Here is a 16916-nt window from a genome sequence, read left to right as displayed (position 1 = left end):
GCTGGGGCTGAGTCCCCTCAGCTGCAGGACTCCCACCCTGGCTGGGCATGGTGCACCCCGGTGCCTAGGAGCCTGGACAGCTGAGGGAGCTCCCAGCCTAGACCCTGTTGCATGTGCAAATTAAAGCTGGATAGCAACCAGGTTCAACTTCATAGGTGTGGACCTTTTATGGCCTGATACCTTCGGTGACCCTGGACCTGGTTCCAGTTAACTGCACAATTTAACCAATACCTGCAAGGTGCAGAACAGAGGTTCCCCAACCTTTTCTTCTTGTGAACCCCCTTCCAGCTGCCTGCATACCCGTGTCAGGACGGGTCTTATGCTTTAAATGCCAATGACAGGCAGTCCTCGACTTACAATGTTTCGAGTTACAACCTTTCACACTTACACTGTTTATAAATTGACACCCTGTTTCAACTTTCTGACATCAGTTTCGACTTTACAAGGCTTGATCCGATACACCGCCACACGAGGGAACAAGTTTGCTGCGTCGCCTGTCTCCCTGGAGGACATCTGTCCAAACTGCCTTGGACACTTCCTTTAAGAAAGCAGACAAGACTCCTGAGAAAACTCCAGTCAAGAGCCCTTCAAAAAGTCCAGCAAAGTCACCTCAAGTCCTTCCAAATAAATATGATTGCTATTTACAATATAAACACATTACTGTAGCTATGTCCCTCATCTATAATTGACTGAGTACAAAATTCTGGGTTATTTTGGGTGAGAATAGGGTATCCAGCCTTGGTTCAGGAACTGATCCCCCATTTATAACATTGTTTCCTATGGGAAAATCGGTTCCGAGCGACAATATTTCTACTGAAGACTCAGTTTTCAGGAACCAGTTGTGTCCTGAGGCGGAGGACGGCCTGTATCATGGTGGCGACAGACTAGGACGGATCTCTCTGATTATTTTTTACATGACAATTCAACCCAGCATCGCTCAGGTTCTCCCGCGTGCCCCCGACGTGTCTCGGGTCCCGCAGCCGCGGCGCCCCGGAGGAGGCGGCAGCTGCGCTCCCGGCCGGCTCGGCGGGGCCGCTCCGGCCCCTCCCGCTCCGCTCCGCTCCGCTCCGCTCCGCCGTGCCTCCCGGGGAGGCGGGACGCCGGGGAAGCCGCGGTCCCGGGGCCGGCGCCGCTCTCCCGCCAACCTCTTCCCCGACGACCCCCGCATCTGGCTACCGCAGTCTCCGCCGCTCCGGCCACAGCTGGCTGCTGCAGCCCCCACCGCGCTGCCGCATCTGGACCGCCGGGGTTCCCCCTCCACTTCCATTCGCCCCCTGTCACCCCGGCCACATCTGGCGACCGCATCCCCCCCCGCGGGCCGCATCTGGCGGCGCTGTCCCCTTGTCCCCGCCCCCGGGAACATCTGGCCGGGCGGGAGCAGGGCCGAGCGCCGCCGCCGAGGCAGAGGAGCCGCCGGAGCCCCCGATGGTGCCGCGGCGCAGCCGGGGAGGTGCGAGGCGCCGCAGCCCGGCCCCGCTGCTGCTCCTGCTGCTCCTGGCGCAGGGGCCGGGGCCGGGGCGCGCCTGGACCTACCGCGAGGAGCCGGAGCGCAGCGACAGGTGGGTGGGTGCCGGCGCGGGGCGGGCTCGGCTCGGCCCGGCCCGGCCCGGGCTGACGCCGCCGCCGCTTTTTCCCGCAGGGAGGTCTGCTCCGAGAGCCACGTGGCCACCACCCGCTACCCCTGCGTGCGGCCCTCGGGCGAGCTCGCCACCTGCCTCAGGTCAGTGCGGCGGCGCGCGTGCGCGTGTCAGGCTAGGTGTGCGCGGTGCGAGCCGCCCCCGGCGCCGGGCCGAGCACCCTTGCCAGGCTGCGCCCGCTTGGCCCGTGGTGCTGGCGCCTCCAGCAGTGCGGGCCTCAGGGGTGTCGGGGCCAGGGCAGGAGAGATATCTGGGGCCCCTTAGAGCCTTAATTTGGATGACACTTTCCATTTCAACTTCACTTTGTCCTATCCATGAAACTGCGATGAAAGTATCTTAATGCGATATTGATAATACAGATATTCAGCGTAATTCATTTTTATTTTTATAAGGTGTGGGGCCCTGGGCAGTCGTCTGGTTTGCCCTTCCCTAAGGCCGGTGTTGCCTCCAGCGTGCGGGGCCCGAGGTGCAGCTGGCTGGCACTGCCTCCCCCGGCCGCCGGCTGAGCGCCCTGGCCAGCAGCCCCTGCCTTGGCCCGCTGGAGGCTGCTGGCAGGGGGCGGCTCTCAGCCGAGGGGCTGTTGGTCTTGACAGGCTTCATCTCTTTAACCCAGGTGGGGCGTGTGCAAGGCCCTCTGCTTCTGCATGCCTTGCCTGAGGTAACGGGGTGGGCAGGAGGTCGAGCCTGCAGTTACTGATTAGACGTGTCTGAATTCCCACTTGTTATGGGGGTGGTTGGATGTGTGAGGGACGTCCTTTTCACTGCTCAGATTTGTGCAAGAAAGTCTCCAAACCAGAACGGTCTCTTGAACTGGTATAACCTCACCTACCTTGTAAAGCACCTGTAGAAATGGGCCCACCAAATAAGCAGGTTCCTCCTCCCACTTCTAATATCCCTTGGTGAGTCCCTTACAGACCTCTGTGACAGGAGCTCCCTGTCCGGAGGTCAGGGCTGGGCGTGCGTGGGACGTACTGGATGCAATACGGCGAAGCATCTTGATGCTAGGGATCGCCACTGTGGAAACTGATGATTGTGGAAAGTGTAAAAACTGGCCTTTTTCTATTGGTGAACTGCTGTTGTTCTTTTCACTGTGCTTCCTATGTAGCATAAGTATATACATAGTTTGAATGTGCAGCTGTGTTCTGGGTGCAGCTCAGTTGTGTTTCTTCCCTAAATGCGTTCGGGGCTGCTGAATGACTGGTGGGTACACTAAGAGAGCAGCTTGTGTGAGGGCTTCCTGAGAGAAGCAGCCAGGATTGACGGTGTGGAGTGAAGAAGCCCTGTGAGGGCAGAGCACTAGGATGTACGGGACCTTTCTGAAGGGAAAATGCTCTGTCCCTTGCTCCAAGAGCGCCAGGCCACAGCTACTCTGCAGCCAATAACTGTCAATCCCAAGATGTCCAGAATCGTGAGTTAGGCCCAAGCTATTGAGATCATCTTCAAAATAAAGAGCAACTTTTGATTACCTTCTGGTTTCTAACGCTTTAGGGCTCCCTTGGGCCATATTTTCAAGTTATCTCCACAACCACAGGAGTTCATAATTCCTTTCTGTAAAAGGAAGTTGGATTCTCATTAAATATTTGTCTCCAAGAACTGGAGCAATATGTAACTGTGCCTAACATCACGACACATGCAGAAGAGTCATGGCAATGCTGTGGAAGTTGAAGGGCACTGGGTGAGCAACTCCTTTATTTCCATTGCTCTTAGCTGGTGGAATTCAGGTGTATGGGAAGTGGGGTAACATTAGGTCCCATGGCAGTGAGACCATGAAGAGCTGGTCAGGTTGCCCATTTTAACTTCCTGGGAGAATGCATTGTTTTCTCTGCTGTGCTGCCTTTTGCCTTTTGTACTTAGCCCTGGATCACCAGTAGCAAATGGTACTGATATGGAATTCATGCTTAGTTCCTTTTTGATAGTGAGCTGTTCAAATCGTAAGTCCAGCCCCCAAAGAACAGGTTTCCATTTAAAACCTGGGAACATTTTCAGGTTAATGCTAATGGTGAAGCGGTATGGTACACATACTCCTAGGGAGCTGGCCAATGGAAGCTGGAAGCCAGGTGTTTTGGTCGTAAGCATATGAATAAAAGCAGTTAAAATGTGGAAACTGAGTTTTAGTTTTCTGGGAAATTCTGACACATCAAAAATTGGTCTTGTTCCAGTTTGACATTTACATATTTTTTGAGACACAGAAACTCCAGAAATTTTGGTTTGGGAAAATTTTTATTTCATAGTTCTAAAAAGTCTATTCCAGAATTTTGATAAATGTTGCTTGTGAACTTTATTTTTGATATTTGTGTTTTATCTTATGGTATGTTGGTAGTACATAATATAATATTTGAAATGTTTTATTTATACATAATTGAGGGAAAGTGCTACTTAGCTCATCACTCCTAGGTTAAAGGGTCTCTTGGTTGGAATGAAAGTCAGAGACTTCCACAAAACTATTGCTATGTAACATGTTGGTAACAGCATAATATATGTTGTTACTATTGATGCCATCCACTAACGATAAAAATAAAAACTGAAAACATTTCATAAATTCAGTACTAGGTTTTATAAATGGAATTCATTTTCCAAAACAAAGAATTTGAAATATATTCGGTTTCTAATTTCAAAATATTTTTTGAGGAATTTTCATTGAAATCGACTTATTTTCAAAACTTTTCAATGAAAAAATGATTTTAAAAAATCTGACTGAGTCTGTTTATTAATAAAGATAATCCAAAAGCAAGGACAAGCCAATAGAGATGTTTTGGCATTATTTCCTTGTGGTCATAGTAACCTTGTACATAATTAGATGTATTTTTTCTTTCGGTATGTGTACAGTTTAGCCCTTTGGCTCAGTTCAGCTATATGTTTTTTTAGATGTTGCCATTATTTATTTTCATAAGTGCATAGAGGAACAGATGCAAAAAGTAGTTGGAGCTTGTACAGTGTTTTTTCAGTATGCGCAGTAGGCAAACTTTATAATGTAATAGCAAATAAAGTAGGATGTACCAGTAATTAGATCATTGTAGACAATATAATAAGCTCCAATCATTGTTAAGCATTTAACACAATGTTAAGACTTGACCTTGTATTTATGTATCCAAAATTCCAGTTGAAATAAATGGATATTTGCGCTGCACAATTAAGATGGGTTCATTATAGCGTTTAGATGTTTGGTTATGTGTAACTGCTAAAGCATTTTACTGGGATGTCATGTTAAACAAGTATTGCTCAAGATCTTTTCTGTGTCTCCATTAGTTAATTTGTATTTGAGAAGTTATTTTATATATCTTGATTTGGCTGTTGCATTGGTCTGTATTCACATTCATAGTGATAGACCTTAAGCACGCAGTGAACCTTTTTCACTGAAGATAGCTTTTTTGGGGATAGTTTGCTTTCATTCATTTTCATTTCATTCAGAGATGTCCCAAGTTGTTTTGCTGTATTCTGGAGACACGATACATGAGCGAGTAGACTGTCACTCTGACCTATGATGACCTGCTGCATGTTTCCATAAGAAGTAATAGCATATGGAATAGGCAATTTCTGCTTTATCTTGAGATAATGTAGCTGTCTTCCCATAACAATACAGTTGTGTTGTTGTGTGCTATTACTTCTGCAAATCTGGTTACTTTCAAGTTAAGAAGTCTGAGCCTGTAATTTAATCTAATGCCACAGTCATAGCAGAGAACATCATATTGCAGAAATGTATGGTGTAGTTGTAGTTGTTAGTTTGTTGTTTAAAGACAAACAAAAACTGACCATGTAGCATTTTTTTTAAGTTAGAGAAAAATATTACTTTAAGTTAAAAAAAAATCTGTGTTGAGGCTTGGTTTATCATAGATATATTTCAGAATGAGAGTATACAGGCTTAAGAGAGACATTTGCCTGTATGAGACTTGTTTGCCAGGCACTACAATTATACAGTAATAGAAACTGCTGGCATAATAGAACTACAGCAGAAAAACACATTTTGGAAACAGATGGGAAATCAAGAATATTTGTGTACCAGAATCATGGAAACTGCTTCACATGACAGAGACTTATTATGAGCGCTACTTTGTGAGGAAGGCTGTGAGAATAATTGAGTTTCAAGTTTGGTGGTTGAAGTGAAAAGCATATCCATTGGCTGGGGTCAGTTGAGACAAATAGTTTTGTTTTGTTTCCAGGTATTTTTAATAAAAGCATAAAGGATAAATTCACAAATCCAGAAAAAAAGAAGGAGTAGTGCCAGTGTCTCTGTATACCTTTATACTGAAAGTTTACACAGTCTCCTGGGACGTGGAAGGCCTTGGTTCAAATCTCTCCTCTGAATTAGGCTGAAAGGGCATTTAAACCTGGGTTTCTCCACTGTCCAGGTGCATAAGCTAAACATCTGCCCAGCAGGAGAAGGGACATCACCAGGTCCTCGTGTCAGCTTTGAAATCTGGTCAGAACTCTTTTCTTTGGTCAAAACTAGTAGTTGAAATAATTCTGAATTAGCCATCTAATAATCTAATAATCCTGAATTAGCCATTTAATAAACAGTTTGTTGAATATTAAAAATCTTGTTTATGGTGACTAGAGTCTTTTCTAGAGGATACTGAGTGTTCTCTAGTCCCCACATCCTTCAGCATAGTAGAAGTATGCTGCATCTCAAAGGCTATGCTGTATCTCAAAGGGCTGGGCATTGTGGAACTACATTGAACCTCGCCTCAAATCAGTCACTGAACCTGCATGACTAAAACTGTTACTTATAAGGCATCCATTTCTGGATTTGCTGTGTTCTTCCTTACTATTTTGTAGAGATAGTGATGCATATGTGATGTGGGAAGTATATTTACTGGCTAGAATCAGGACTGAGAATCTGGGTTCTTACTGTGTCCCAATGTTGAAGTGAATGAGAACTTTGCTGTTCATAGATTCATAGATGTTAGGGGCTGGAAGGGACCTTATAAGATCATTGGGTCCAGCCCCCCTGCACTTGGGCAGTAGACTCAGATGACAGCAGAACAGGGCCCTACATTTGTGTGTTCCCATTTACCTACCCATACATTGTATCCATGGGGTGTTATAAGGCTTAACAAGTTACATTTTGTCAAATGATTTCAGATTTTTGTTGGTGGGGAAGTACTTTAGAAGTGCAAACCATAGTCTTTATGGATAAACTGTCTCATAGGTTTGGCAAAACTGAATAAACAGGATGCTGTGCCATAACTAAGGGCTGACCAATATTTATAATCTGGATTAAATATTCGCAATCACATAGGAATAGTGTGATGAATTTTTAAAAATAATTATCAGTCCCTCAGGTCCTATAGCATGCATCAGAATAGTAAACATTTCCCTAGAAAAAATGTCTGTACAGGTTAAACAGGACAGAATGGTTGTACAAAGGTGTAATAGTTTTCTTATCTTATAATTGTTTAACAGCTAAACATATTTAACAGTAGTCCATGTGGGATTATAGGTGCTGAGTTCTGCCATGATACACTAAATTTTATAACAAATGTTAATTCAATCTGAAGGCTTATATGTATGCTTATAAACTAATTCTTTATGCCAACTGAAGATCACCTTTAAGAAAAAAAATCTTTGTATTCTGTTTTATTCTTTTTATTCTTATCGGTAGCCAAGTCCAATTTTTATAGACTGTATCATTTTATACTTTCTTAAAGGATAAAAGTTACTTCAAACAAGTTAGAACTGAGCAGTTCCACAAAGGGCAACACTTTCACTGATATGTCCCCTGAGACACTCCTCAGTTCTTAGTTCCCAGCATCCCTGAAGACCGTGTTGCATTGCTTTCCAGTTAATTTGACTACATACATTTTTGAAGCTTTCAGCCAGAAAAGGCAGAGGTGACATTTTATCTCAGAATATAATCTTTCTAAGCAACTTCTCCAGTTTTGTTATCTTTCTAATCCAAAATAATGCTAGGTTTTACTTTCAGTGGAATTGATACAAACCCAGCTGTCATTAAAATATGATGTGGTAAACCAGGTAAACAGGGCAAAAGAATACATAATCCCTGCTATTTTGTACAATAATATATGTTGGAAGTTTGCTGGGAATTCAAGAGCAGATTAGAAGTTCCTGGTTGTTTTATAGTATTTTGTTTTTATTTTAGAAAAGTAAACAGTCACAACATCTGTAACTCCACTTCTGCCAAGATACTTTCTTATGTTTCTGTTTCCATAAACCAAGAATTGTTACTTCACATGTAGTTTAACGTTAACATGCAATGGGCTGAATGCTAGCTCTCTGGGACAGTGATGTTTGTATTGTTCCTGTATATTTTTGTGGCTGCTTCTAGAAATCAGTAACAAATGTTATTTGGTCATTGGTTTGAAAATCAGAATTCACTATCTTTGTTGTGTATATGTCGTTTGCTGCTGTATAATAAAAACATTAGCTTGGGCCCATGTTCAGAGGTATGCTGAGTTCTATGACATGGGTTGGCATTTATAAATAGTCAGAATCTCTTCTTAAGATTTGGCCCATAATAGAAGACTTCCCAGCATAATACAGGAGACAGGTTAGAGATTATACATCTCTGCTTCAGTTTGTCTATAACATACATCAACACCCTTCATTCTACCTGTCTTCAGACTACCTCAGCTACCTACCTCTTTCTGCTCATGGATGACATAATGGTTTCTCAGCTACTTAATGAAAATGTGGTTCTATTATCTATGACTCTTTTTGCTGTCTTTCAATTTTTCTGACTGTAGCTTGCCATTGTCAGGCTGAATTTAGTGCTTCTGAATCAAGACAGTTTACTTTTTGTAGGAAAACAAAGCACATTACTTGTCCACAACAAAGATGCACCGTAACAGTAGGAATACAATTTTCCATGCTACTCTGTCATTTTTCCTCAATGCTTTTTCCCAATAGGAAGAGCTCCAGACCTATTCAACCCTTGACTTGGTGTCTTAGCTTTGACACACATGCACACTGATTGATGGCAGTTTGGGTAATGAAGTATGATGCAGACACTAGTCATTAAGACCGTATGCACATTTTATGTAGACACCACATTGCTTTTAGATGGTCAAGACTCTCCCTTGTTATTAACCTGAGCTATCTTCTGGGGAATGACTAAGGTGCTGTCAGCACACACAAGTTGCACTGTTTTAATTGCACTGAACTAGTTCAAGTGGTACAGCCGCATCAGCATGGATTCAGTTCTGGTATAAAGATGCTTCTGCCTGTACAGAAAGGAGAATAAGTGCAAGATGCCATTATGTCTGTGTCTGCACACTGTGTTGCATTGATACATATGCAATAATTAATGATTGCTTCTCTAATTAACATTGTGATACTGGTCCACAACTATGTGTCAACTTGGCCTAAGCTTGCCAGTGACACCTAGCAACATAGTGTCCCTGTGTTTTATCTATTTTTCATTTACAAAATGTGGCCACTGCCAAGATCTGATTGCGTGGGCAATTAAAATAAATACATAACAATACTGCCCAGTAGATATGCTATTTCTGCTTAGTTTAGCTGCGTAGGTTTTGGAAAATCGCGTATTTGTAGTATGTTGCTGTCTGTACCAAGGACATGTGACATTCTAGATACTCTTTTATTAGTTTTTACTGACACCTGATAGTGTCTGACAAAGCAGTCTGTATCCTGTGAAAGTTTATGTCTTTCTGTCCGAGTTAGCCTCTAAGGTGCAGCAGTCCTGCTTGACTTCAGACTGTAGCTAAAACTACCTCTCTACTGACACCTTTTGGATGGTATAAGTTTTGCCCATGAGCTGTTACTCCAGGGATAACACTAGGCGTAGAAGTGTGTCCTATACATGACTAGTGCTCCTAGGCACTAGGGCGTTTATACATGTGTGCCAAGAGTGGGGAAGGCGGGCTCTTTAATTAGAGCAGCTCTGAGAACTGCTCTGATTAAAGCATCCAGAGTGTCATGTGCATCAGCATCCTTGTGCTGAAAAATGGCAGCGGAGGCACTTTAACTAAAGCTTGTTGAATGAGGTTTTGTTAAAGCACACCCACCACCACTTTTCAGTGTGGGGATGCTGATGCACATGATGCTGGAGTCTGCTGGAGCACAGTAATTACCATGCTCCAGTAGGCTTGATTAATCAAGTCTGCTCTGACTTGCTGTAATTACAGTGCATTGGAGCAGCCTTGCTGCACTGCATAGGCGTGGTAATACAAGTTATAATCTGTATACCTTGGGTGTTTAAATTGGCCCATTACCTAGTAGCTGAACATCTCTGAATTTTTATCAATTTCATCCTTCTTATGCCCCGTGAAATAGGGAAGTATTTTATCCTCATTTTAGAGATGGGGAGTTGAGGCACAGGGAAGCCTAGTTACTGGTTGAAAGTTACACACATGTTCTCTGGTAGATCAAGGGCTTCAACCTCACAAGGTCTTCTGAGTTGTAGTACTGGCAGTCTTTTCCCTTTGGGCCAGTCATAGATCAATGTGGGTAAGTAAATGTCCTAATGCTCCAAAAGTCTTTTTCTTTTCCTGCACAAATCCATTACAAAGCCTTCTCTGCAAGTGCACTGAATCAGTGATGAACAATATACTAAGCCTGGAGACCAGTCAGGGAAAGCCATCCAACAAACTTGTTAACACTTGTTAAGTACTTCCTGTATTCTCCTTATTTATTGCACAGGTAAGAGTTTTTTCCATTGGTTCCTAGAAAAATGTGTACTTCTTAGAAAGGCAGTCTCCCTTAAGACCACAAAAGATATCAAAATCTACTGTATGGTATGGAAGAGCAGAAGATTTGGATGCTCTTTGAAATTAAGTTCATGGTACATAGTGTCATGAGTTGAGTTTGGTACAGAAGACTACATGGTTGAGCATGAGATAAAATTTCTGTCATGCTCCTAGAGAGCAGTGGGAGTGAGGAAGAGCTCCTCAAAAGGGCCTTTTCTCTTGTAACAGTGGTTCTGAACATAGTGTGTATGCAAGGAAACCAGCAGCCACTTGGGAGGAGAGTTTAGGGAGGGGGGGGAAGGGAGGGTGAATATTAAGACTTCTCCTTGGTACAAGAATGTAATTAGCTATGTGCTGCAGTAAAAGCCACCTCCCAGGTAGTTCACTGCTTTCCTAATGCAGCCATATGCTCCCATGCTTTTTATTTGCAAACATTTGCTTATCCTATATTTAAAAGAAAGCAAATACAAGCCAGTCATAGTTTTTTTCAATAAGAAGCCTGACTGTGGATTTTTTTAAAGGAGCCCAAGGAAGATGAGAGACTAATTTCCAGTTAATTCAAATGGATTTAGGAACATCTAAGTCCCTTGGCCAAGCTGCTGTTGCTGCAGTTTGATGTTTTGCCAAATTGATTGAGGAAAGTAAAACTTCTAGGTCCCAGTGAATGCATATTTTCAATAGCCCAAACTAATCTTTTGCTATAAAAGCAATGCCTTTTGGGGTTTATTTGTACACAACACCTCTTTACAGAACAGTTGTAGTTTTTTGTCAGCTGGGCTGATGTGCTTGATTGGTGGACAGATGTTGCAGGGAGCTGCTGTCTTGTGGGGTCAGGCCACTGCCAGTCTTGGGGCTTCAGGGGCCCAATCCTGCCAGACTGTGGCCCCAGGCGCCTGGCCCTGACCTGGGGCACGTGCCTGCAAGCTTGGAAACCCCCCCAATGGGGTTCCCTACACCACACCTGCAGGCAGCATGAAATGTGTGCCCTGTAGGGGTATTCCCAGGGCCTGCATCTGCAAGCCAAGAATAGGGAACGCCATGCGGGGGGTTCTCCAAGCTTGCAAGAGGTGTGCTCTGGGTTGGGGCAAGGCAGCCTGAAACACAGGCCTAGGGAATCTCTAACAGGCTATTCCTGGGGCAGTTTATTACACCACAATCGTGCAGAAGTTAAAAGCAGCAACAGCTAAGAATCATTGCGCTCAAGTTTGGGCATTTCTGGTACAACAAGGGGCAAGGGCATCTTCTCCTGCCATAAAGCTTTTTATGTTGGGAGAAGGGTGACATCTGTTTGCAGTCTGTGAAAGTTTATGCATCTCTGATTCAGTCTATAAAGTATGTCTCTACTCTGCTTTCTACCTCAATATGAAGTGACTCAGTATAATTGGGCAGGCAATGTTCTTTTAGTGATATCCTTTATTAGATGAACTGAGTAGCTGGAAAAAAAAGTTTTAGGCAAGGTTTTGGGCACAGTCACCCTTCTTCAGGCATAAGGAGTTTCTTCTGGTCTGAGACTCCAAGGACTTAGATCAGCAGAGACTCCCTATGGCTGAAGAAGGGTAACTGCACCCGAAAGCTTGTCTATAATTTTTTTCCAGCTGCTCACTTTGTCTAATAAAAGATATCACTCAAAGAACTTTGCCTGCCTATGTCCTTAGACCAACACGGCTACAACCGAAAACCCACCAATATAATTAAGCACTTTCTGTGAGTTGTTTGATTACTGTGAGCAATGCATTGAAGCAGAAGTTATTATGAATAAAGAATCAGGTTTGGCAAATAGTTGTTCATGTAGACGGGAAGTTCTTGAGGTTCACATCAAAGGAATTCTCCAAATTTTAAAATTGGTGAGCCGTGAGCTAACTGATAAGTGCCCTTCTTGGTGGCTAGACCCATAATGAAATCCAGGTGCACTGCATCCTGGTTTTGATCTGCAGCATATAGGGTTAAATATGAACTGACTTGCAGGGCATGTCATCTAGTACAAAGACTCCAGACCAACAAAACAGTAGCCCAAGGGCCTGTTTTATGTGATACAAAATATGTAATAAATGTAGGCCACTAGAGGGAATATGACTGTTATAATTACACTAGGTATTATATAAGCTCCCTAAGTCAGATGCTTTGGCCCTTAAGAAAGCTGCTTACACATTCCCTGTCTGAAATAAAGCAAGGAGGCAGTGTGATCTAGGTACTATTAGCGTTATGTAATATTTATATTACAGTAGGGTAGAGAGGCTCTAATTGAGATCAGGGAGTATACGTATACATATGAGAGAGAGAACTGGAATTCAACAACTCCAGCAACTGCTACATCTTCCCTTTATAGCTTTTACAGCTTCCCCTCTCTTCCCCCCTCACCCCCAACTTTCTCTCTCCTTTACCCAGATGAAAGTTTTTTTCCCCTTGCTGTAGTGTTGTGGTGGACGGGGGGAAGGTGAGATTGTATCAGAGACGGATATTTAAATTGTTCTCCTTGACCTTTGCTCAGCCTGGTTCGCTTTGCTGTTCTCTGGTGTTCCTTACCATTAGAGAACAAAGGGTTAAGTATCATTTGTCTTCCCTAGGCAATAGATCTGCGGCTCTTGGATGACCACCCACTGGCTTTGAAAGAAAACCCTCACTCTGATTCCCCAAGTGATGGCAAGATAATTTAGAATTAAATGCAACTAAAAATTGTGACAATCATATGACAATAGAGCACCCTCTATGCTTTGTTTCTTGTTTTATAACATGGGGAAAATTGTCAGCTGGTATACATTATTGGAGCTTCATTAAAGTCGCATCAGGACTATGTTAAGGTGTGAGAGAGATGTAGTTAGCCCTGTTAACCTGAAGGCAAGTAGAAGGGATGGTAGATTTGTACATTATATACCAAGCAAATTGGATATAGATATAGCACATGGGATGAAGCAGTGAAGGTGTGAGAGCCAGTGAATCCATAGTTACTAATGCTATGACAGTTTATACCAGGTGAGGGGCTGATCCATATGTCTTGATCTTGGAAATCCTTGCTTATCTGAATTGATCTCTTAGCCACAGTTTAGCATTGTTACAGTCAACAGGAATTTAATCATTGACTTCAAAGAGTTTGGGATCAAGTTCCCTCCCCTGCCCCCACCACTCCACCAGTAAAGTTTCAGGGCTTGGAGTTTAATCTTAGTTCAATAGTCCTGATAAGATTTTTTCCCAATTTTAATTGTGAACACTTTTATGTTAGCTCTGTTTCAGCTGAAACGTGTTAGAATACCAGTGATTTGCATTGGATTCATCTGGTATTAATGCATCTATCAAGATATCAACTAAGGAGCTGATCTCACAACGTTTACTCACATTGCTTATTCCTCTTATGTGAGTAATTCCAATTCAGGTACTACAACCTGTATTCTTACCTGTACAATTTCCTCAAGCTGAGGAGGGCAGGATAGGGCATAAAGGTAAATAGGTATTCATGGGGTTCACTCTTAGTCTGCTTTTTTAAAACTTTAGGTTATATTGTCCCTTTCTCTCCTGTCCATTTTCAATAGCCATGTTCTAACTGAACCATTTTATAGCAGAAGCCATTAAGTATTTTGACAGTATTAGTTGCAAACATAGTTCTGTTGTTGTCTTTTTTTTTCCTTTTATGCTATACCAATTATAATCAAACCAAATGGAGAACTGCATCTGCTGTTCTGGGGGAATCAGTTAGGATTGTTCATACTGGAACAGAAAAAAGCCATTCACTTAATCTCCATTTGGATGGTTCTATTTAAAATGTGCAGAACAGAAACCAGTTTAGTTGCAGACAGTGATCTCAGAGCTAAGTTTTATGTTAGGAATTAATTAAATGTTTTGAATATGGTCCAAAACATTATTATAGTCAAGAGGTTAGCAGCAATCTAACAATTTCTTGTTATTAAAAATGTTCTTAAGGAGTTTTGTTAAATATGAAGCCAGATGCAGAAATGTCATTAGCAAGTTTACACTGACAGTTAAATTAGGTGGGGCACACAAAAATCATGTTCATTGTATTGGTATTAGCTGAAGTTCAATAGTAAACCCACATCAAAAAGACTGCCACCCCCTACCCCACCCCCACTTTTCTTAATTGGGCTAGGACCTGAAGACATTGTGTATGCAGTATTTCACATAGGCATGAAAAGCAAAGTCAAAGGAGTCATTTGAATTTTTAAAAAGGATTGTTGTTGGGGCATGAATGGGCTTATTATAAGTTAAATACAAGTTATACCAAAGGGGAAGCTTGAAGGAGTAGAGGAGAATATTCATCTTGGATTTGCAAGTATATAAAGGACAAAAGTATTTTCTGTTTGAAAATTAGTGGTGCGTAGCCTCCAGTGTAAAACAGAAACATTCATGTTGGCTCTGTAGTCTCCATTAACCTCTCACTGAAGGTGAAGGCTGAAGATGCAGTTCTTCTAGGTAGTACACATTAAGTCATAAAATTTAATGATGAAACTTGCTCAGTTGATGCTAGATTGTACTTTAATAAAGAATTGCTGATACTTGCCCAGAGGTCTTGAAAATATCCAGAAAGCTAGAACTTGACTGTGCTTATAATCTTTGTTTCTCCATTGCTTTATTAAAAAGAGTGTATGTAGGTGACTATTTAAAATAGAATAATGTCCCTGTTAATGTCCAAAATTTAGCATGAAGCAGTAATTTTTCAGTGGAAAGCTAATATCCTTATGATTGTATTAAATAAATATATTGTTTGACCTTTTGCTTATTCAGCAAGATAATCTTATCATCCTTGCTTGGCTTTTATTGTAAAATTTATTTTCATAGCTGCAGAAAGAAAGCAGGGTTGTTTCTGCAATGGTGTTTTCTGCAACTGGGGCAAAACATCTAGTTCAGAAATGGTTGCTTTTTGAGAGATTAAGTTAAAATGACTTATGAGTAAAAGAGAAAATAGCTGGATAGGAAGTTATTTTATCTATATGATATATTGGTCTGAAAACAAGTGGGTGACATAATAAGCTAAGGCAAAAGGCAGGATAGGCTGACACCTCAGAGACTGACTTGTTCAGTTATACAGCGGTTGTTTTGGGATCTTTTCAAAGTGCCATGGGATACCACAGCACGTTAGCACTCTTAGGTGTGCAGACATGAGTCACAGAATAAACCCAGAGATTTCAAACTGTTATTTGTGGTGTTAAAAACAATCTGCTATGTTGTGGACTTTCTGAGTTCTTTGCAAAAGAAGAATTGCACAGTGTGTGTGTGTGTGTGTGTGTGTGTGTGTGTGTGTGTGTGTGTGTGTGTGTGTGTGTGTGTGTGTACAGTTGTACTGTCGAAGCCAGTGGTGTCCAACCTTTTCACCCCCAAGTCTGGATGGACAGTGCCAGGTCAGATCCAGTCAGTGGGCTCAATCTGGTATGCAGGACTGTAGCAGTGGAAGTGAGCATCCTAACCCAGATCTGTCCGATCTAGGTGCATGGGGGTGGGGGAGGAGTGGAGCATTTCAGCCCTGATTTGGAGGTGTGGGTGGGAGGAGGATATGGGGAGCAGCCTGGCCTGATCTACATGCACTGGAGGACAGGACAGGCTCTAACACCACTGTGTGGCAATGGCCTGGGTGAGGCTGAATTTGGTTGTGTGGAGCTTTGACTGTTCCTCTGCTGCCAAATTTTCCAACCAATGGGGATCCATGGGGGCTGGGTGTCGTGGCTGTACAGGCCAGATTTGGCCCGTGGGCCAGAGGTTCAGCACTCCTGATCTAACCAATTGTTTCTCAGGTGAATACAAGACAAACAGTGCAAAACTAATTTGGGGCTATGTTTAACTTGCGATAGGTCTGAACCATCCAAAATGGGATGTCAGACAGATTGAGATACTAGATTCACATGTAAAAAACAGGCTTATTGTTGAAAAGTGTATTTGAGAGTTATTTATGGGAGCAACTGCCTTCTCTGTGCTAAAAAGTGTGGAGAGAGAAGAGGAAAGGGTTCAGAATGGAAGGTATGAAAAGGCTCAAAGGAAAGAAAGAGCCACAAAGTCAAACCTGGAAAGAGAGCTGCAAATCCAAAGGGAGGCAGGAGGTCATGACAGGAAGAGACCCTGATTAATAGTATCCTGAGCTGCAGAAATGTCAGTCAGGTTGAGAAGACTGCCAGGATAAGGTCCTGAAGACTTTGGTGAGACTGGCTTCTATGGAGTGAGCAGATGGAAAGCTGGGTCTAACTGTTTGCACTAGGGAGTTGGGAGTAAAGAAATGATAAGAGCAGTTATAGTGTGCTTGCCCTGACAGATCTGGAGAGCAAACGGGAGAAGAGAGAATGAGCAGAAACTCTAGGGAAAGTAGGGTCAAAGATGATGTTTTTCAGGATGAAAGAGACCCGAGTAGCAAGAAACATTCCCTGAAAGGAAGGAAGAGGGGTGAAGTGTGGGCAAAGGACATTGGTTGGGGTCGGTGGGGGATGTGGAGGATCAGTCGGAGGCCTAGAGAGCAATGACAAAATAGTGATAATGCTACTTGCATGAGTGAAGAATTCAGGAAAGAGATATACAGGTTATACATTACTTTGTGTATCATTGCAAACTTTGAGCGCTTGGTTCCTCAGAGGGGTGCGTTCTCTCAGTTCCACTTGCCTTTGGTAGGAACAGGCAGAAGCTGGCA

The 16916-nt window shown here is 43.0% G+C and overlaps 1 long non-coding RNA gene across 2 annotated transcripts in view; it reads left to right on the top strand.

Moving 5' to 3' along the window:
* The first annotated feature begins 1084 nt into the window (after positions 1-1084).
* The window catches only part of LOC109307806, a 37295-nt gene continuing 21463 nt past the window's right edge, over positions 1085-16916 (top strand). Inside the window, exons 1-2 of one of the 2 annotated variants that reach the window (XR_002100362.1) lie at positions 1085-1559; positions 1640-1720. This is a non-coding gene — a long non-coding RNA (uncharacterized LOC109307806). Of the gene's footprint in view, positions 1560-1639; positions 1722-16916 lie in introns of those variants that run through there. The other variant, XR_002100363.1, reaches the window with a different exon arrangement.

This window comes from Crocodylus porosus, unplaced genomic scaffold (genome assembly GCF_001723895.1).
Source record: "Crocodylus porosus isolate Cpor-Errol unplaced genomic scaffold, CroPor_comp1, whole genome shotgun sequence".
In the NCBI taxonomy this organism is placed as follows: Eukaryota; Metazoa; Chordata; order Crocodylia; family Crocodylidae; genus Crocodylus; species Crocodylus porosus.
Note: the sequence above shows the minus strand (reverse complement) of the source record. Positions and strands in the feature narration are given on the sequence as shown.